Source organism: Pollicipes pollicipes, unplaced genomic scaffold, assembly GCF_011947565.3.
Source record: "Pollicipes pollicipes isolate AB1234 unplaced genomic scaffold, Ppol_2.1 Scaffold_4740;HRSCAF=5597_pilon_pilon_pilon, whole genome shotgun sequence".
Classification (NCBI taxonomy): domain Eukaryota; kingdom Metazoa; phylum Arthropoda; class Thecostraca; order Pollicipedomorpha; family Pollicipedidae; genus Pollicipes; species Pollicipes pollicipes.
In genome coordinates, this window is record NW_023596545.1 from 38,827,004 (window position 1) to 38,848,660 (window position 21,657).

Here is a 21,657-nt window from a genome sequence, read left to right on the forward strand (position 1 = left end):
ACCTGAAAAGTGGGGAGTGTAAGCAGCAACTGCTGTAAAGAAATCCTCGTAAGATTCTGTTTCTTGCTGGCTCCTGAACATAGTTTTAGAATGGATCTTGGTTCTTGCTGAAATTGAATCTCCACCTTAGGCCTGAGCTGGATCTTGGTTCTTGCTGGATCCCTCAACATAATTCCAGGCTGGATCTTTCAGCCTGGATCTTGGTTCTTGTTGCATCTTTTGGCTTATTGTCAAGCTGGATCCTCGTTCTTGCTGGATCTTTCGACGTATTGTCAAGCTGGATCCTGGCTCTTGCTGGATCTTTCGACTTATTGCCAGACTGGTTCCTGGGTTCTTCCTGGTTACGGAACCAGGAACCAGGAACCGGTTCCCGGGAAGAAATCTTGGGGACTAGGCACAAGTCTGATCCTGAGGTAATCAAGAAAGGCCTAAAGAACGAAACAGCGCTTCAAAGCCTGGATGTGCGTCATGAGGGCTTAAAGGGTGCCGATGACGTTCAAAATATGTTCGAGGATTAGGTCTGAGACCCTCGGAAAGCCGGCGTGGTATCCAAAACTAGGATAGGACCATCTTCGAGGGCCAAAAGGACGTCCCTGAGATGTGGAAGCAACTCCCGAAGTCTAGAAGAGCTCGCTAAAGAATACAAGGGAGCCCAAAATCATGAGGGAAGCCTCTAAGGCTCAAAAGATGTTCCTGCGGTACAAATGCTTGCTTCGATTGCCAGAAAGAAGTGCGTTCCGTAAAACCTTACGGGAGCCTACTGATAGCTTATGGGGCACCATGACATGAAAGCATGTCGCAAGCGTCAAAATATTGTCTTTAGGAACTGCACGTCGTCCAAGTTCGCGGTTCGTCACTTCTCTGCTCCCTATCCCTGCAACAACGTCTTAAAAAACGAGATATCGATTACCTCAGCACCAGCGTTATCACATACGTCACAGGCAGGTCGTTGACAACAGGGGCAGCGCCATCTTCTTTACAAAAGACGCGCCGCATGCCAAGCGTATACATTTCGGGCGCCTAAGATCATTGCAAGAAAGCCATGCCCCTATCCAAAGACATGAAATGCCTGTTCACGAAAGACTAGTCTAACCACTTACTTTAATGTTCCAACAATTGACGACAGAGTTCTGAATACGCATAATTTCATTAGTTGCTATAAGGTTTCTGCAGGTATCTGAGCCTTCTGCTTCTTAACTGTTACCAGCTTTGATCCATCAACGTTCACGTTTTACCGTGGGTCTCCAGCAATGACCTGTTCTGATGCGCCCAGAGCGCTCCATCTTTTCTGCTTTCAGCGGGGGAGGCTGCCGCCAGAATGACATGGCAAGTGCACAGTTCGATTGTCTATGTGTGGCAGGGGGTACATGCCTCATGCACCATTTAGTTGATCTTATATTGACTCCTGGACTTCTTAATGACAGCGACAGCCAGCAAGAGCGAGTGACGTGTTATGGGGGGAGTCCAAGTGGAGAGATTATATTTTGTGCCCTCTAAAATTGATGCAGTATATAAATGTAGTTATGCATTTGGCTATTAAGCTACGATGCACGACAAATAACGCGCACAGTATTCACCTATGATTCTCGACGTAGACAAAGCAAGGCCAGCGACATATGAGCATGACGCGCGGATAGACGGCGCCCGGATAGACGTGTATCACCCGCTGTGATATCTTCGCATAACACCATGAGTCCCCGCTAACCGCTCGCGGGTTTCCCGTCCTCAAAACAAGCGGGATGATATCGACGTGGTAGTGCGTCAGCGCGGTCAGTGGTGGAAGAAGAGTTATTATACAAGAGTTATTGTACACTCTTATTATACAAGAGAATTCATATACATATATATATATATATATATATATATATATATATGTGTGTGTGTGTGTATACATATAGAAGAAATTCTTATAGATGAGAACTACTCTTATTGTAGTTCATGTTGACATCATTCTGGTTTGAGGTGGCTCAACGGACAGGTTTGTGATACCGTGGCAGGTTATGTGCGCGTAAAGTACATATTTGATTGACCCTTGTAGTTAATCTGGCCTCATCCCTATATCATTCAATGTCATAGCGACCAACAGTGCTGCCTGTAAAGCTGGCATTATCTTTTAGTCATATGACATCAGCTGAGGTTTTATCAGGCACTTGGCAGTCGTCTTGACAGGAATTACAACTGTTAGCGAGCAAACGGGCCGTCGCTGCCGGCGCGGCGGCGGCGGCTCCGCGAGGGTGTGAGCGTCCCCTCTGACGATTGGTTCCCACCATCTGGAGCCCACAAACCCACGTGGGTGTATGGGGACACGCGGGCGGGACGCACGGTTCCTGCCGAGCAGTCCACGTTCAGACTCCGCCGGCGCGGCTCGACACGAGCCGCGACAGCGTTTACGACGACGACGACGACTTCGGAGTGTGCGACGCCGCCCTTCCAACCCCTCTGTCACCCCTGCCTTGCAACTCTTTGGCTAATAGAGACTCTGTCCTTCCAACGTCTCAAGTCGATGGTCCTCCGGAATACTAACGAACTCTTCCGCACGAACAACAACTATGGTTTACCAAAGCATCATCAATGGGTGTTTCACATCGGTATGAATCGATCAGCAATACCTCTTTGGTTTGAACACATGTTCTGAGTCTGTCCCTGCTCATCCTTTTAAGGATCAGTTAGCGGTTTTTAATTGCATTTTCTTGACTTTCACCCCGTGCAATCCGCGTGAACAACACATTTTAATGTTTGGAAATGTTAGTTGTTTTTTCGTACTTTCGGGAAATGTTATGATCCAATCAAACCCGATCCATGGATGAATCCGAAATTCGTGGATTTCACAATAGCTGGAGTGCTCTACTTCGAACATAATTTCACTTCTTCGTAACCTGCACCCGCTGACACCTCCCAGCGGCTTAGGCACACAATTTCGCTTCTTCATAACCTGCGCCGCTGCCTCTCAGCCGCCTTTTTAACAGCACTGGTTTAGGAGTAACTTTCTGGAGCGAGATCCAAGGAAAGTAGCCAACCTCATTTCAAGCGTCTTAGCAAGGGATCTAAAAAGTTAGTGGAGCAGAGTATCCCCGGATGGTGGCTACAATCAGGTGTCTCCTGTCGCCGCTTCAGGCGAGTCAAACTCCGGACAGCGTTTTCGATTACGATTATGCTTATTTTGATTATGTCGGTGCTGTTAATTCCCGGCGGCTGTGATGTGTTGCTCGCCCAGCGAGTAGCATGGACGCAAACAATAGTTCTTGAAAAAACAAAGCACCACCGTAGTCTTCAAACATGATCATCTTAAAATTCCAGGCAGCAGCCTCCAGTATCTCAACGTCGCCCGTATGAATGGCGGTCTCTTATGCACATCGTGCTATACTAGGATAATCAATGCGTCGTTTATGCGCCCTCCGGCGCCCATCCGCCGCCGTGCCCCGCCCGTCGGCTCCCGCTCTCGCCCGCCGCCAGCAACAGATGGCGGCTGATTTATGTGGGCGCGCGGGACCGGCGTCTCCGCGGCGGAGGAGCCCGCGGCGGCGGACGGCGCGGGCCAGTCGCGGCGGTGCGTGCTGAGGGAGAGCAGCCGGCATACTCTGCGACATCTTGAGGACGAAACCGGTAGAGCGTTTGCAGAATCGGCCAACGAACGGTAAGCTTTGTGGGGAACGCCCGAGCTCGTCCCTTTAGACAAGCAGAGCCGATTTGCGTGAGCCTCTTATGTAATGTTTACTGACATTTGACAGATTCAGGCATCTCTATTCATCTTCAGCGGACGCCGGGTGTCAAGCAATAGAACGGACAGTTTTGACCTTTGAGAAATAGCTGACGTGAAATCGCGCTGGAGTGATCGTCTTTTCCCTGTGGAACTAGAAGCCGCTCGTGCTACAAACATGTTAGCAAGTAATCAATTATGGAGCAAGTCGCCACCACGTTGGTGCCTTACTCTTTCTTGTGAAAAATCTTGAAAAAGTGTAAAACCTATCCTGAAAATACACCAAAAAATATGTTTCACCATGGATTCGGCCATGTTCTTCCCAAATTGTGAGAGGACGGGTGGACTGGATGAAACCGCATCCTTGTACATGGGGGGGGGGGGGGGGAAGATGACAGTAAACACTAGTATGCGTGTCATCGTCTGCACCTCAGAGGAAATCCGGGAGAGATTTCTTTGTTGTATGTGAGGGCCTTGCCAATTTAGGAATTAAATCCAAAGCAGAAACTCTAGATGGTTACGTAGCCAACCACGAAAAAATGAAGCCAATGGCTCAGTTGGGTAGTGTAGAAAATGTGAAATAAAATGGCAATTTCATCAATTCGTGGCTACTGGGCGCTCAATATGTTAAAGGGAGTGTTCCACATTTGTATGGGGTTTTGAACTCAAATAGCCATCTTGGAAATCAGTCAGTGTAGTTCACAGCTTTGCTCTTCTTAAGACCTAAGCCCCTCTATTTCTGAGCTATACGCCCATCCATGACGCTAGAATAACGCCATTCAAATCCTGCCATTCCACTGGCCATGCGGTGATTAAGGTCAGTACAAATATAATTGTCGAGCCGCTCATATCTGACGTTCGCGGGGGCGATTTTCAAATATGACGGCCGTTAGTAGGCTCTCAATCTTTGTTCTGCCAGGTACGATGACGTAATCAAAAATGACGTACTGAGGGGCACAAATACTTGACAGTGAAATTGTGCTGTCTCAAGCAGTCTTTTCCACTTAAAAAGTACACTTATAGCTATAAGTGAGCTTATTTTATCATATCTGATGCTTGCTTCAATATCTCCAAATGTACAGCACTCCCTTTAAGACGAAGATCGCGGACAGTGTCAGACGAGACAACAGGCAGTATTGTTTGAAGTTTGAGAAGAGTTCTTCCACGGAGGTCGTAACATTCGGGTGTGGTCGCCTCGCCCAGTCTGAGGCTTGGGTCTGAGGCAATGACAACGAAATCTCGCGAGAACGGCCGTATTCTCATGGAAGGTTAAGTGGTGTCGCAACTTCTTACCGCTTCGTTTGTTACGGCAACCGAATCGTGCCGCGATTAGTTGCTGCGATTTTCTTGCCACGATTTTTAACACGCGCCCAGGTGGCCGGCTAGATACCCTTTGCTCGGATGGGGGTAGAGGGCAATTTGACCCCCACTGAAATCTCGGGAACTAAGAAAGCTAGATACACCAAATTTACAGGGTGTGTTGAACTGTACGTAAACTCACTTACGTCAAAGTTTCAGGTTCCTAGGTTATGACCTTTGGGTCAAAAAAGGTCAAACAAGGTCAAATTTCAGGCTGGTCTCCAAAGTGCGCCCAGAACCTAGATAATCGTTTCTAAGCAAAAGGTGACATGCTCACTTATGGTCAGTGACCTTGTTTGACCTTTTGAAGGTCAACGTGACCAAAATCATACAAGATTGCTTTGAGTTTTGCATTTCACTAAGCGACAAAGATGACGCTAGGCAGTATGTTCCAAAAAAACAAAATGTTGACCTGGGTTATGTTAGGTCATTAGGTCAATGACCTAGTCTGGTGTCTAAGAAGTCCGTGGGAGATGTATAATGCGGTTCCTGCTATCAATAAATTCGAAATAAGCACCAGAAACTATCCCATACAGCAAGCCCTGGAGTAGCAAAACAGGTTGGTTTCGATCTTGGTGTGACACTCATACCTGACCTTAGGTTAATGTAACTTGCCCATTCAACTGCTGTGTTGCCTAAGAAAGCATCTCAGAGATGTATGGTTTCGTCTAACACTCCGTTGTGGTATCAGATTGAAGGATTCCCTAGAAATTGCCTTCGCTGAAATCATGGCCTGACTTTGACCTGCCATAGGCCAGCGACCTTACAAGGTACATATAATTTTTTCACCAAACGATCTGCCATTCAATTGTCTATAGCTGTACACAATTTGGCGTCGCTACGCCCCGCCGTTCGGAAACCATTCTGGAAAAACCTTCGGGAGGTCAATTTGACCCCCACCCGATCTCGTGTTAAGATATGGATGCCTTCACCTTTGTCTCTGCGACGCATCTTATGTTAAGTCGATACTTTTAATGTTGATTTTGCATGCTTAAAACAAACTTAGAAACAAACTTTTGCAACAAACTTAGCGGTGGGCGACGGTCGCTGGCGATGAAGTGACAGAAGTTGTGTTGATATTTAAATGGATAAAGTTACCGCTCATGAGCACTCGCTGGACAAAGGTGCACCCATCATAAATATATGAATAAAGATGAAGCACTGTCATTCAGTGTACCGAGCACAGACACCTTGATGAAAAACGAATAACACCCTGGTTAACACCAGCATAGATTCATGGTAGGAATACGGAGTTAAGATGGGGATTTATTACTTGCGGATTGGTGAGAACCGAACACGTTATGTAATCGAAGCTCAAACTGGAAGAAGTTGACGGTTAGTTAGTCGACCATAAGTTGGTGAGGGTTGAGCTGTCACTGGGCAGTAAAGAAACCGGAGAGCCACATTGGAATGAGTCGTTGCTACTGGGTATAGAACATGAAGCAAATCGGAACATGGCTTGCGTTTTCAGTCCACGCTACTGACACTGCGACCGTTTGTAAATATGCGATGTCGTTAACTGTACAAAGTGTTTTAAAGGAGATTGTGAAGAATGCCAGCAATGAAAATGTGCATCGTGCCAGGCGTGTTAAGAACTTGACAAAGGATTTAGGAACGGGCAAGTAACCTAAATGCTGTAATGGTCTTTCGTTTTGTTACAAGCATAATATTATCATCGTATTCCTTAGTTTATGCAATAATGTTCAGCAACGTATTTGCCTGCTTTCAACGTGACAATTGACTTTATGTGAATTACTAAAACCACATGCACGACCAGGGTGAACTACGACCACCAAAATCAGAGGAAGTGGGTGTGTATAAAAATGAAAGGCATTGGGCATGCTAAAGAAATTTGGAATTGCATATTTCCAGCATCTGAATATCACGTCGTAGCACCCGCGTATTGCATGGCCTTTCCGGTTCCAGGCCATCAGCGCAGCGCTTCAAAAATGCTATATATATATATATATATATATATATATCTATAATACACCACACACACACACACACCACCACACCACCACAACACACAACGAACGCACGCACGGCACGCACGCACGCACGCACGCACGCACGCACGCACCCACACGCGCAACGCGCACGCCGCCACACCGCACACGCACACGCACACGCACACGCACACGCAAGTATCTGTATATGTATATATATATATATATATATATATCTATATATAACATATTATATATATATATATATATATATATATATATATATATATATATATATATTCGATTTTTTGGGTTATCGCAAGTGTTTGAAAGGTTTGACTTTTGCCCAGTTCTGATGTCGGCATACGAAACTTGTCTTCTCTCGCATTTTTCGGCAAAAAATAACGGGAAGCATATAAAGAAACATTTTACTAACTTCAGTTTGACCTGGATCTTATTCCCCGCATTCTGCAATGTTTATGGTCGTTGGCAACAGAACACCAAGAAAATGTCTTCAAAACGAAATGCTAGTAACTAAATGCTAGTTTCAGATAAAAGTAATTGAAACCAACATTTCTCCAGGATTCAACTTACTTTCTTAGGGCTGCTGCAGTAGACCTGGTAAATCAAATTAGCCTCTTTTTGAAGTTTAATTACTTTTCAATCCGTGTAAGCTGTGAGGATTGGCAAATTGTAAAATCTGCCCCATTCTAGCCTGTTCGTTGTTTGAATTTTCTCGCTCGGTTTAGTCTGCTCTACGGATCAGCCTGTCGTCCGCGGATTGGATCAATTCGTAGTGTGCTCTGCTGAACAGTCGACTGAGAGACAGTTTTACTGTCAGGTCATATAAGTGAAAGGACCTACCCATTCCGTTCGTCTATTGTGCTACCTTGTTTTTGAAATTATGTCACAATACTGGTGAATTTTCGGTTCGATGCATTACATCGGTTTGAATCGTAATTGTGTGACGTAAATGTGTCATCACTACACGGATATTATATTTTGTAAGTCGGTCGTCATCAGATTTTAACTAATCATATGGTTCTGATCTTTCGAGAACGTGTTATAACTGCATCCGACTTAAGCATGAAACATTGCTAACTTTATTGCAAGTGTGCACACTAGATCATTTAATATATCGCTGTACTCGGAGCTTTATATCGCCATTAAAATTACTGGCCCGGACCAGACTCATGGCCAGCCAACGTTTAAGTAATGCTTACGAAGTAGCGCGCGGAGCCTGTGTCTGGAGACTCGGCTTGTCAGATTGGAGTGATGGTTTGACTGAACAACTCATTGATCAGACCAACTGGTATCGGTTGCCAAAGTCGTCTGGCAGCAATAGCTCAGTGCAGGAGGTTTCTAACTGCCTGGCGGCACAGCTAGACGAGTGACTTTCCCCGCTCGTGCCAGTCGTCTCGAATCAGCAAAAGATAAACACTTAGTCCAAAACTTATATTTGTCTGCATCTAATAGATGTGCCTTTCTAGCCCGTGGGCTCGCGATGAAAGGGCTGAAAAAACCGCATGGACTTTTAGCGGATATTGCTGGCTACATTGCGGGTATTGGCGGGTATTCTTCATAAAAAATTCTCCAATTTTGCTTTTTACCCTCAAATGTATGCGTAATTTACTAGCAATTGTTGGTAACAACCACCGATGGAAGAGAAGCTACTTATTTCCATAACAGCTTAGCAATCCAGTGTTCTTCAGCTCAGACCTTAACTACAAGTTATATAAATTTGTACAGCAATGCTTTCTGCTATAGTGCTAACACTGATTTGGTATCTGGCCAGGAAAAAGGAAAAAAAGGTTGAGGAAAACACCAATTACCAAATCACTCCAACAATCCCGGTAAAAGTTTCATAATAACCGCATCGAAGGACGAAATCGACACACGGAGGTCGGCAGGGATTGGTCTATGTCGACAGCTGTTCAGGGAGTCCGAATGCATCTAAGGATGACTCTTAGGTGGCGTGCGGACGAGCTCATATTTGCTAGTCATGTTTGAATGAATCATCGGCTGTCCATCGATAAAGCATGATTATTGACGTTTATTCGTGCCTGACGCACTGGTCTTTCACTAAACAGAGTAGTGCTGGGTGAATTGTACTATGTTCAAGTAGTATCAGAATGATTTATTCCAAGTATTTGCGATGGATGGAATGTCTTGGTCTCTCAGCTGACGCGCAGTAGATCCATCTACCTTTCAATGTGCTTCAGTGTACGTGCACGAGTCTTGGAATGAGGGCAACAAATATGTTTTTGCATATCGTTGAAAGCTAGAGCGATCGGTGTGAGTGTGCGTTTAACGACTTACGGCACAACTAGAACAATCTAAATGATATACTGAGTGATGGGGCGGTACATGTGTCGTATATACTGCAAAGCATTTGGCGTCTGCTTGCCAAGGATTTTGGAATGCTGCAAACGTACTTTCAAGATGTCGGACGCTACATGTTGCATCAGCTGTGCATGGGGCCTGTTGTATCAGTAATACAGTGCATCAACAAGATGCCATTAATTGACTTACTGCTAATGGTTGAATGACATGCTGACTATGACGTATTGTCATCCAGAAAACAGGTCGACATTTACGTTACCTATATAAACCAGTAAATTCCACCCGAGCGATCGAAACCGAGGTGGCAGTGGTCGCAAAGCAAATACTTATTGTTGAAAAGAGTACAAATTTGTCATGCCGCAATAACTACGGATTACGTAAAAGCACAGACGAGAGTATTTGGTCTACAGTCGTAACACATTTAGCTTCCTGGTGGTTCAACCTACGTTATGACAAAAACACAAATGCAACTTCCCTCATCATGTGATACAATTTACCCTAGAGTGGGGCAGATTGTCTGATATGGTAGGTTATTCAGAGTCACTTACCAAACAACGAAGACATGCTCTCCAAAAATTAACGGCGTCATATTAAGCTGGAGGCTATAGCTGCCTGCAGATGCAGATTTAAGAACCGAAGTCCTATCCTCAGTGGTTGTAGCAGGAGAGAGATCTCAGAATAAATACTGACATAACTATCCCTACCGTCCCTTACTACTGCTTACATTATAGCTATCTCTACTTTCCCTTACTCTACCTTCTGCATCGTTAGTTCAGTTGTCATGCGGCTAGAAGATGCTGAGGCTGGTTGGCTTTCTGTGTAAGATCATACGGAAGGCATCTGGAATATAAATCCAGCATTAGAAAAAAACATTGTTTTAGTTGCACTCTAAGCTTCGCCAGTGGACGCAGAAAACAACGGCCAGCCATCATTCAGGTACCGACAGCTGTCTACGCCACTGGAAAGATTGTTATTGTGGTGCCTATTAGCCAAGGATAAAGTTGTACTTTATAGTATTTCCGTGCCATGTATGTATAAGTGAGGACATTTAGTTTACCGTGTTTGTGTCAATGTTTCGTTGTGAAATTGACAACTTGGCTGGTTTCAAGTACCTGCTAGCTTTGGGCTTTGGATGCCAGTTTTTTGTTTGTTACAAAAGGCTTGCCTACGTATGTTTACTGACTAGCGAGTAATGATATGCATCCTGGTAAAGTTCAACTCAGCCTTCTTTTTTTTGCGTTCTGATACTGGTTGTATTTGTTTGGTTCATTTTCTTTCAAGGTATGGATTATTCGCTCCTTTTGAGGAACTTTGTGAAGGAGCTAGAGGATTATGTCCCGTAGAAAGAGGATTTCATGCTTGGGACTGAGGAGGTGCATGTGTTGGTTGTTCAGCAGTCTGTTCAAAATGAGCCATAGTTTCAGATCTTGGAACAAATAAAATGCAACAACTTCACTAATTGACAGTTTACAAAAACAGGTGAGGAAGAACGCCTGTGGATACATGAATATGTTTGTGCGTTTCTTACAGCATTTTGTTTTGACACTCGTAATATGAAGTTAATTAAGCGTAATGACAACGAAAAATGAGGTTTGTGGGGGGGGGGTGAGGATTTTTAAGTTTGGGTGCGGGGCGGGGCGGGTGTGGGTATTCCAAATATCAGAAAGTGGCAGCTCCAGCATTTAAATCCTTGAGCGTAACCAGGGACCAGCAGAGAGCAAATCGGGTCATTGGGGTCGTTTCAGTCAAGAGGGTCTTTCTTCGTGGCTATAGGATCTCTGCTTTTGTTTGGAGGACCTTTGCAGATTCGAGAGCCCATTCGGCTGCCTTGGATGTCCGATGTTAGTGTTAAGAAGCCCTCCCGGTGTTCTAAACTGCCAAAAATTCTGGGTAAAAGTATGCTGAGCACTGGTGTTGTGGTCCCACGCGGTCCCGCCAACTCCACGGGGAGAGGGGGCATGGCCCCAAAGCATCTCTCCTTGGGTACACCATTGTTTCATTCCCTTTCGATTTTAAAAGATGATGCCATTGAACAGTTTACCCTTGATGCTTCCATCCTCCTTGCTTCCTGCCGCTACCTGGCAGAAGGTGTGGGTGTTACGCAGAAGGCTTCACGGATAGCGCAATCCCATAGGCACCCACACGTAATGGTTAAAACGGGCGGGGTTGGTACGCTGCTGCGAGAATTGCGGGTATGGTGTCGGAGATGAGTGAGGCAATTATCAAGTAACCGGTGGGTATTTTAAAACTACTAAAAAGGTTATTGCCTGCGCGTCTTTGATTATGTTTTGAGTAACATGACTTTAACTGAAATGAATGTACAACGCTTTTGATCAAGATCACATACGAATGACAAATATAATCTGACAAATGTAAAGAAATGGATCAAATTTGATATGAATCCAACAGAAAATACCCAATTAATATAATCCAAACAGATGCACAAAGCTCTTGATCCGAAATCGCGGTCACCTCAATGCGCATGTAAACAGCGGCTGTATGCTCGCAGATGTGTGCTACATGACTGCATTACAGTCCGGGGAATGCCGAGACTGACCGCGTGTTTACAATATCTGGCGTTTCTGTCACCTTCCCCCATGCAAACTATTCTGTCGATGCAACGAAGTTTAGAAAACCAAGCCTGTACTGAGCTGGGGAACATGACGACGCTATCGAAATATTTTTGTGAGGTGTCCAACTCCAGATCTATCGTAGTGCTTTTCCCTTCGAAGTTGGACCATGGATTATGATGTGCACACTGCAATGACGCAGTTACCAAAGGACATCCCATACTTCATTTCTTATTACTGCTGTCTTGAATCCACCATTGGTATTAGGAGCACTTTTGTGTCTATTAGATAACAGCATATTTTAAGCCCTAAATGACTAACACTGGCATATTAAACGGCTAAGAATGTCACTTGAGGTTATACCAAGAATAAGATTAAGGCAATACGAAGAATAGTGATAACACTAAGACTAAGGTAGGAACGGGACTAATACTAAGAGTAATTGCAAGACATCTTGAATGGCTGAAATATTTGTATTTTAGTGTTGTTTTTGGCGATTTGTTATACTATGAAATTGTGTATTGATGAAATCTCAGTCTTATCTTGAATTGACGTGGAACACGCTCAGACTTTTACGTCATCGGTATGCATGCACGAAAGGCTCAGAACGTGATAGACGTATGTGGTGGCCCGCCCGACCTTATTTGCCGAAATGCTTTTCTTGTACATCAGCATCCGTAAGGATATTATGCAAACCGTTCGTTTACTTTTAGCAGCGTTATTGCCATAACCGTAGTTGTGCTGTGATAGATATTGATAAATGTTTGACATTCATATTCGGGAAAAATTGATTGCCATCAATATTTTTCGCGCCCATCTCGCCAACGAACAGGCATTTAATTAACTAATAGTCCTGTGATATTGATGGTTGCGGTTATTCGTGGAACATATCTCAATGTAAGAATAATTGAATTGAATGAAAGTAAACGATATTAAATTGTCGATTAAACCGATATAACACAAATTGGTTTGCAAACATTTGCTGCCCATTCCATCAAACCGTGCTTTGTCACATGGAAAACCTGGTACCACACTGAGCCCACGACCCTCAGCCGGGGCCTCGTCCTTCAAAGGTCTAAAAGCCGATCGTTGAATTTTTTTGCGGCCCCAGACAATCTGCTCTAGTTCTGAGCGTGAATACATTAGTGACTCACCATCTTCAAAGAGCACGACTTTCCGCTGCCGTTCGTCCATCTTAAAGCACGCCTTGTCGGAGCACAGCGAAATGTGACCTCTGCTGAAGCGAGAGAACGAGCTGTGACGAACCGTTCTCCTCCAGCGAAACATTCAGGATAACGTCTGCCCCTCGTCAGCCGGGCCCAGCTGAGGCACTTTCGGCGCTCCTGAGCCTCGGCTTGTCGGCCTGGCGCCCCGTTGCGTGGCTAAGCCAAAGGAACGGCCGGGGTCTGGACCGAGGGAGGGAGACGAGGAGATGCGTCCGGCCAGGAATGCAGTGCCATTTCTGGGGGCGATCGGGCGCCGCCAGCGTCTATCTAGGCGGAATGCGAGCGGCGCAGGATCCGTGGACGTGCGCCAGGCCCCAGCCGCAACCGCGCCTCCTGTCGCAGGCCCGAGCGTGCGGGCAGCCGCGGCAGCTTCGGCGCTGATTTATCGACGACTAGAACCAGCAAATGTTCGGTTTGGCCGGCTATGTTTGGGACAGTGATGTCGGGTTCAAATAATTTCAGAACATCGTAACTGATACGGATTTCTTGACAAGTTGACACTGGCCGAAAACTGATGGATTTGGTTCAGAAAGCAAGAACTGGCCGATTAGCGTTTCCGCCTGAATGACGCATGCTCGTAACAGATAAGATTCTGTGATCAAGATCCCGAAACACCAACCATTGAAGCAGGCTGCATTTCCTGTTTTTGGCATGCACAATACCCGCAGTGCCCATGCCCACCTATTTTTCTAAACGCTTTCAGATGAGCTTTACGGTATACACACCCGTCCACTCATCGGCACGACTGGGCTCAGGCTTCCATTGCGGAAATAGCTTGGCAGCACGATCCCACATTCCTCAAAGGCTTTCATTTACTTAGCTTCCCGAGCTATGCCATGAGAGAGTGACTTGTCAAAAACGGGCAAACTTGCCGTAAAACACTGGACGGACTTGACCCTCAATTCACACGTGCAAATGAGAAATAGCTAACTCGCGTTCTGCCTCAAAATTACGTAAGTTGTTCAGTGCATTAGCGAGGAACATTATTCACGTAGGTAAGACAGTAGGAATAGCCTTATTCCTCGGAGAAAAACCAGGGGGAAAGATATATTGTAACCTATAGTTAACCCAACTCTATCTCCATTTTCCTGGTTTTTCTGCGAGGAGTAAGGCTATTGCTGCTGTATTATCTATTTTCTGCCTCCTGGACCGCACAATTGCCAGTCTTGAAACGACACCAGCGAGCCTCAGGCCACCTGCTCGTCCTCATCCCACCATCACGCACTCAACAGGTCTTTACGGCCAAAGATACCCGTCTCGGATATTTTATGTCCACACGACCGCCAGACCAGTGTTGCAGATGATCTTCAGAACTCCTGTCCATTTGCAGCGGAAAAATTCGTTTGGGTCTATCAGTGATTTGCCGCAGCATGGATGAATTTTGACGGGCGTCACCAAAAAAGCATTAGCATACCGGACGCTGCTGTCATGGCATGCCATGCAGCGCTGCAGACGCCGTGGGGTACAGTGTCGCGCCGATCGATGGAAACAGGGGACGGGCCATGAAAATTCATGAGCAGCATCTAAGGAAAACGTAAAGCAGCGTTATTAGGGCTCCGAGGTGGCTGGGCTGAGAGAAGATGAAGACACTCTGGCGCGGGCCAACGGCCGCGCTTGGTCGTAAGCTTCACCAGGCGCCAAACCACAAGTCGCGTTTAAAACCCATTTGGTGCGAGGCATCCGCGGTGATTGAGATTGAGCGGTGGCGAGGCCTGATAGCGGATGTCGGTTCATCCTGGCCGTGGCGTGACGTCGCCCAAGCACGGTGACGGAGCGTGAGGCCGGCTTCTCCGGTCTGGGGCTTTAGTAAAAACCTCAGACCTCTGGGGCTGCAGCGTCGGCGCTTGCCCATCGATCCGAACCTGCGACAAAGAACGATTTATGGCTGTTTGAATGGGGAATTTTTGTGAGGTCTGACTGGGACGCTGTTAAAAAGGTGACTCTCAGTCCCCACTACCGACTGTACCTATGCGTGCCGCCGTCCATGAGCTCTTTGCTGGCCTTCTATCAGACGTTTGACATATCTTCACCTCTCTGGAAAACGCGACCGTCCCCGTTTTCTGCAATTTCAGCTGTATCATCTGGCTATTCATCGGCGTTGATGAGTATGCTCCACCTGGGTGTTAACAACAGGGGTGAGCAGAACGTCAGCCCGCGGCACATGCACGCCACGCCGAGAAACGGTGACCTGAGGTCACATGTATCTGCACACTTCCTAGAGATATGGCCAAGACGATAAAGCCCGGCAAGGTCATCAAAGGAGTCTGATGACCATCAAGGTCATCTCTGTGAAAATAATTAACATAGAAGCTGGTGCTATTTTTAAAGATTAGTGTAATGTATCTATATTTATTTGTTTGTATCCATATATAAAGATCCCACGGGCCTGAATAACTTTGCAGACATGCGTGCAGAAGGCCATTTGAGTCCCACATTAACATCTATCAAAACGCTCAGGCCGCAGTAGAGTTCACTGAAGGGTGATTGCTGTCAATAAGAGCACTGTGCTCGTAATTCCGGTAAACAAGGGGCCTCAGGTCTTTCTTGTTGGCATAAAGTGCTCCGGTTCCCCGTTTTTCTGTCTTGAGTGCGCGTGTTACGCCTTTTGGAAGTTGTGTGGAACAACAGAGCTGTTCAGGTTACGATCTCGTGTGAGAACTCGCCGGTCGAAATCGGTACAGCGTAATCCGAGATTTCAAAGGGCGGAAGCAGATCTGTACTGCATGGGATTCGATCGAAATTCACCGCATGCGGGCCTAATGCGCATCACTTAAGTAAACCGAGGCGTGGTTTCTGGACGGATCTTCAATGACGTTATTTTCTTGCAAAAGCGACATGCAGGCCAGTTAATAGCGAATTCCAAGACGACGAACGGCTTTTGAGAACCAGTTCATATCACCCATGCACATCCCTACGTTTGGTTGCATGATGCCCAGCTGACCGGTTTTGTTCGAAGTATCCCGTCCTATTGAGCCGTGCTCTACAGCTCGGGTGAAATATGAGACAATCAGCAACGGGCCACGTTGGAAGCTCGTGGGGATGATGTACCGCTAGACTGCCGACCGTCAGGCCAACAGATAAAGGAGAAGCTCATGACAGAATTCTCCGCGAACAAATGTAGAGAACGATGCATTTATTTGCGCCAGTTTCGCCGGATTTCTTGATATGCATTGCATGCCCGGCGAAGAAGGCAGTACTTTAAAGACATGTCAGTGCCGAAACAAGTTCCTTCAGCAGCATTCAACTTCCGTTGGACCTTGGTCACTTCAACGCTAAATCACAGACTGTGCAGCCGGGCAGCATCTGTTGGCAGTTGTTGCCTGCACACGACTAATATTCATATGTGGCGGATCTGCAGTACGCATGTGCTGGTGGACGAAACAGCTGGTGGACGTGCGTCGCAGATGCGACAAAGCGTCTGTAATCGGGTGTGGAGAAGTTTGAGCATGAATCTTCGCTATAAAGGTTGTTGATCGAAGAACCTTGTCACGGAAATGCGAAGCGTACACCCCATTGGCTTGAGATCACAATACTCCTGAATGAAATCTGCTGTCATGTCAAAAGGGACGGGTCACGAGGCCCGGTATGCGTTTACAATCCACGTGGCGGGGAAACCATTGGGGCGGCAAGCAGGAACTACAGCGGAGGTCACAGTCGGAGAACATTGCGATAACGAAGAGTGGCTAGCGTCGGTAAAGAAGGTTTGACTACGCGACGAAATGGCGCGGAAAAGTTGTGCTTTTAACCGTGGGAGGAATCGAGCCCAACCAAGAATTTTTTTCGTAAAAGTGTATGTCGTTCTGATTTTTTTTCGACATGCTTCCTTTTGCCGTCGTTTCCCTTCACGTTGACAAATTTCTACAAAGTTTTGGCTGAAACATAGATTATACGGATGTACAGATCGCGATTGTGGTAGAAACGCAATATCAACTATTGTGTCCATAGTCGTACAGCACCTTCACATGATAAAGCAAGTGGTAAAAGTCCCAGTTTTACCGTTGTTTTGTAATTGTTATGGTCGCAAAGCAATCGTAATTATCACGAATGATTATCACGGTTTTTCTTCGTTCCAGAAAAGTTCAGAATCGTTTCTCATGGCCAATCTTTGCAAGGTCAAAGACCGTCATCTTGCGTACACTTGCTGACGGGCACGGACATTATGGGATCATAGACATTATGAGATCAAGTTTTCAGACACGCCTAGGATATGGTGTCTGTGGGAGATATCACGGGTTAATGATATTGCCGAAAACATGCCAGGGCTGCCAGGAAATGTATTCACACTTTATTACGGACTATCTGATTGTCAGGCACTTTTTGTGCATCTCATGCCCGGCATAGATCCTCTGGGTGTTTATATATATTTGTCTGCACCAGCGGCTTTGTTTGCGGAAGAACGTTAGAAGCACGGGCGTTAACTGTAAACCACGGCCTTTGCGTAGATTGGAGCCACGTTTAGAAACGTGTCTCATCGGGCGTTTTCAATTAATCTCAAGCGAGCCTCCGGCGCCAAACATTCCTGACCAACGTTTATTGCCATTTCGGTTCGTTCACTGCTATGTTTGCAGCAACAGGCGCTCCCATAACGTCTATCTCAACGCTGAGTTGCGGATGTTTGGTTCATTAGGCCTACGCACATGCGCTGGGTGCATAATTAGCCGAGGATACATACGTGATTGGAATCGTTTCTCGACCCAATGTTTAAGGGAATTTTGATGTTCAGAGACCAGGACGATATAACGCAAGGTAACTTCGATAATTGCCCGTTTGTGTCATTTATAAACAAGCGTATTGTTATATCTATCCTTTGGACATCTCGCTGTTGATATCATTAAAGTCAGCAAGCTTCAAGATAATGGTGCTTTGCTTGGGACTAAGCGGACTATACTATCTTCATATTATTTTGATAGCTGCATTTTTACTGCATATGTGGCATGCCCCCCCCCCCCCCCCCCCCCCCAACTCCCTCACAACACATTTAGCCCACGTTTGAGCAGCGCCATTCTCTCTTTGTTCAAAAATCTGAAAGGCACATTTGATCAGGCGGGTTTGCTACAACCCGCAATGTCTGCCAACTGCCTTGCCATGAACGTCACTACATGCACCTCTCTACCGTAATGTATCAGGCCTGGCCGCGGCCTCAAGTCTCGCTGGATCAGCGTCCTGATGACCCGGCTCCGCCAACCACAACAGACCCACGTCCGCCCCGGCGGGAAGTGCAGCCGCGCCCGCTGAGGCGCCCAATAACACGGGAACACCCTAGACGGCAGGTCCCTGGGGCGACAGCCGTTAATTTGGCGCGCTCTGCAGCCGTCACCCGACCCGAGATGTCTCAGAAGAGCTGACACTGGACCTGTCGGAAACACCCCCTCTTTAGTGCGCGTCTCGGGTGCTCGGGCGGCGATAAGCCCAAAGCCGACAGGACGTGCTGGACGCGGTCAATACGCGGCCGTCGTGCAGGTGCTCATTAGGGACGAGCGTAGCGGTCGGTCTCGGGCGCGCAATTGACTCGCTTGAAAACCACTTTTTATTGATTAAGTTTGCCTCCCCACTCAAACTATCATAACACCGACCGTTGGGCAAGTTTCTACTTCTTCCCGGTGTCCGTTTGAAATGATACCAAAGCTCATAATACAAAGATGATGTAGATTACCACATGCTATGGCCTGGTATAACCTATATTTCTCAGCGTTTTATCTTGCATTTGCTATTTCTAGCTTCACGGTTTTAGACAAAGTCGGTGTGATTGCAAATTTGTTAAATTTATGTATCTTATGACTGTTTGAACATAGATTTCATGCCTATCTTCATGAGTTTTTGTAAAACCGGTATAGCGCATCTGCTTTGGCGGTATTAAAAATACTTGTTAAAAAACGACTCCCGTCGGACGCCCGACCATGCACCTACAAAATGGCGGCCCACGCACGCACACAGAGACTCAATACCAAACCCACCTGGCACGCTAAATGCTCAACAACGACACAAAAGCCATCGCACGCTCTCCACAGAGACAAAGACTCATCGCTCTAGAGGCGATGCACATCCGCGAATGGGATCTTCTCATTAACAAACGCATGCGCGTGGAACCCCCATCTGTGTGGAGGACTACCGTTAGGGCTGAGAGCACAGGAACATTTACTGTTTTGCATGTTGCGGCTAAACGTTGTTGCTTGTTCACGGTGAGTATGTGTAATGCGTAAGTGCCTATATCTGCATTGTGATATGTACGAAGTATGTTTCCGCTGTACATATGTTACAAAAACTGATGTATGTAGGTATGGTGTCCATGTAAGAACAGTCAGGAGAGAAGTTGAATTTCAGAAATATGCAATTACATCGACTTTGTACAAAATCGTCACTCTAGAAAATGTCTAATGCAGAGTGAAACGCTGAGAAATTTAACGAATACCAAGCCATACAATATGACAATTCATATTTTTTGTATCACAAGCTTTGACATCATTTTAAGCAAACATCTAGAAGAAGCGAAACTGTTATCATATTTATCGATACATGATCCAGAAAGATCATTAATGCTGAGTTCGCTGTGATTTTTAACAATGCATATATATATATATATATATATAAGTTGAAAGAAAGACTGGAACTTCAGACGACGCATATATGTACATATATTTACATATACATGTATGTATGTATGCATTATGTACGTGTGCATGCATGCATGGATGTATGAATGCATGCACTGCTTGAGCTTCCGGGCTTTCTTTCGATGTTGCTCACAACGGTGGTGCCGTCGGAGGTAACTTGGAACAGCCAGATCCTGCTGCCTGAGAACAGGATACTTCAGAACGGGCATGTTCTTCGGTATGGATTCGGATAGGAGCGAGACCATAACACATGCGAACGATGTCAGTTATTATTATTTTCATACCCAAAACTAAGCCAATAGAGCTATTACCAATAGGTCTGACCACGGGGTTGGAAGTTTGCCGTTCATTAGAACTTAGCAGTGAACTTCCACAGTTCACTGACATATAATTCGACCGCCAATTCACGAACACCATTGCTTGAAAATCAGCTGGCTACGACTGGGGTCACGGTTGGCCTGGGTCGTATATAGGGCTGACGTTGGCAAATGAAGTCGACGAAACCGATAAGTGTGCAATGATTTAAGGCATTTCTATTTCGAAAGGCCGCGACAGTTTAGATGGCTATTGGTCGCAAAAAACGCATCAGTTTTGAGATTCGTTGGTGAGATTTAGTGGATACGATTGTCTAAGACGTGCGGTTGGTTTCACGTCTTCATGTGTTTTGATTGCCCAGATGTCATAATTCCTTAGATGCTCCCTGGAATGGACGGATCCACTGTTGGCGTCCGGGAGCGCCTGACTATCGAAACGTGTCGACTCTCGCTGTTGTTTATACCATCGTCCGTTTTATCCTCCGTTAGGTAATGCTAGTTTAGTGTCGCCGCTAGCCCGGGTCATCGGGGTTTGTACCGAGTTGAGCCGCAGTAAGACAATACCAAGAGCTCTACGCAACTAGACACTCGGATGTTTTCCCATCCCAATTTGGCTAGAGAACTAATCGTGTCAATATTGTATTGTTGCCAGAAAACTTTACCTGATCATCATCTAAAAGGAAAATGCGTGACAGCTGATCTGGCACAGCATTTCAGATTATTAAGTCCGTGTCTGAAAACTGCGAGAACCTGCAGTTTGGAACCAGAACCATGGTTAGAGAACTAATCGTGGCAATATTGTATTTTTGCTAGAAAACTTAACCTGATCATCATCTAAAAGGAAAATGCGTGACAACTGATCTGGCACAGCATTTCAGATTATTAAGTCCGTGTCTGAAAACTGCAAGAACCTGCGCGATCAATAGCTGTAAAAAAATACTTACTAAAAAGTGTAATGGCCGGGCCGGGCCAGGCCATTCACGTCGAATATTTGCTCATGGTCAGGTAAGCCTCACTCAGTCATTGACCTCGCTGGTAGTAAACCTCGCTGGTAGGGAATGCTTTACATTTGGAGATATTGAGGCGACCATCATGTATGATGAAACAGGCTCACTTATAACTTTTGGTATACTTAAGACTGCTCTAGACAGCACAATTCTCTGTTTAGCATGTATGCTTCTCAATGCATCATGGCTTGATTACGTCATTGTGCGTTGTACAGCATTGATTGAGAGCCAATTGACCGCCGTTATATGTAGAAATTATGCTCACGAACGCCAGATATGAACGCCTCGACAATTTTATTTGTCTTGCTCGTGATCACCGCATGACTTTTGGAATGGCAGGATTTGAATGCCATTATTATGACGTCATGAATGCGATGATGACTTTGAAATACTCTTCCCGATATACGTTTCCCCGCTGTCGCGAGCATGACCTCAGAAGCTAGAGTGGCTAAAGTCTTAAGAAGGGCAAGATTGTGAACAGCACCGAAAGGTCTCCAAGAAGGCTATTTCAGTTCAAAACCTCATATAAATGTGAAACACTCCCTGTTATCTAGCTCGCAACATAATAATTTAGGATACCG

At 45.9% G+C, this 21,657-nt stretch overlaps 1 protein-coding gene across 1 annotated transcript in view; it reads left to right on the plus strand.

Annotated features, from left to right (window-relative positions):
• The first annotated feature begins 3,614 nt into the window (after positions 1-3,614).
• The window catches only part of LOC119098351 (uncharacterized), a 43,308-nt gene continuing 25,265 nt past the window's right edge, over positions 3,615-21,657 (plus strand). Inside the window, exon 1 of the mRNA XM_037221272.1 lies at positions 3,615-3,634. The gene's annotated coding sequence lies outside the window, so the exon portion shown is untranslated. The remainder of the gene's footprint in view (positions 3,635-21,657) is intronic.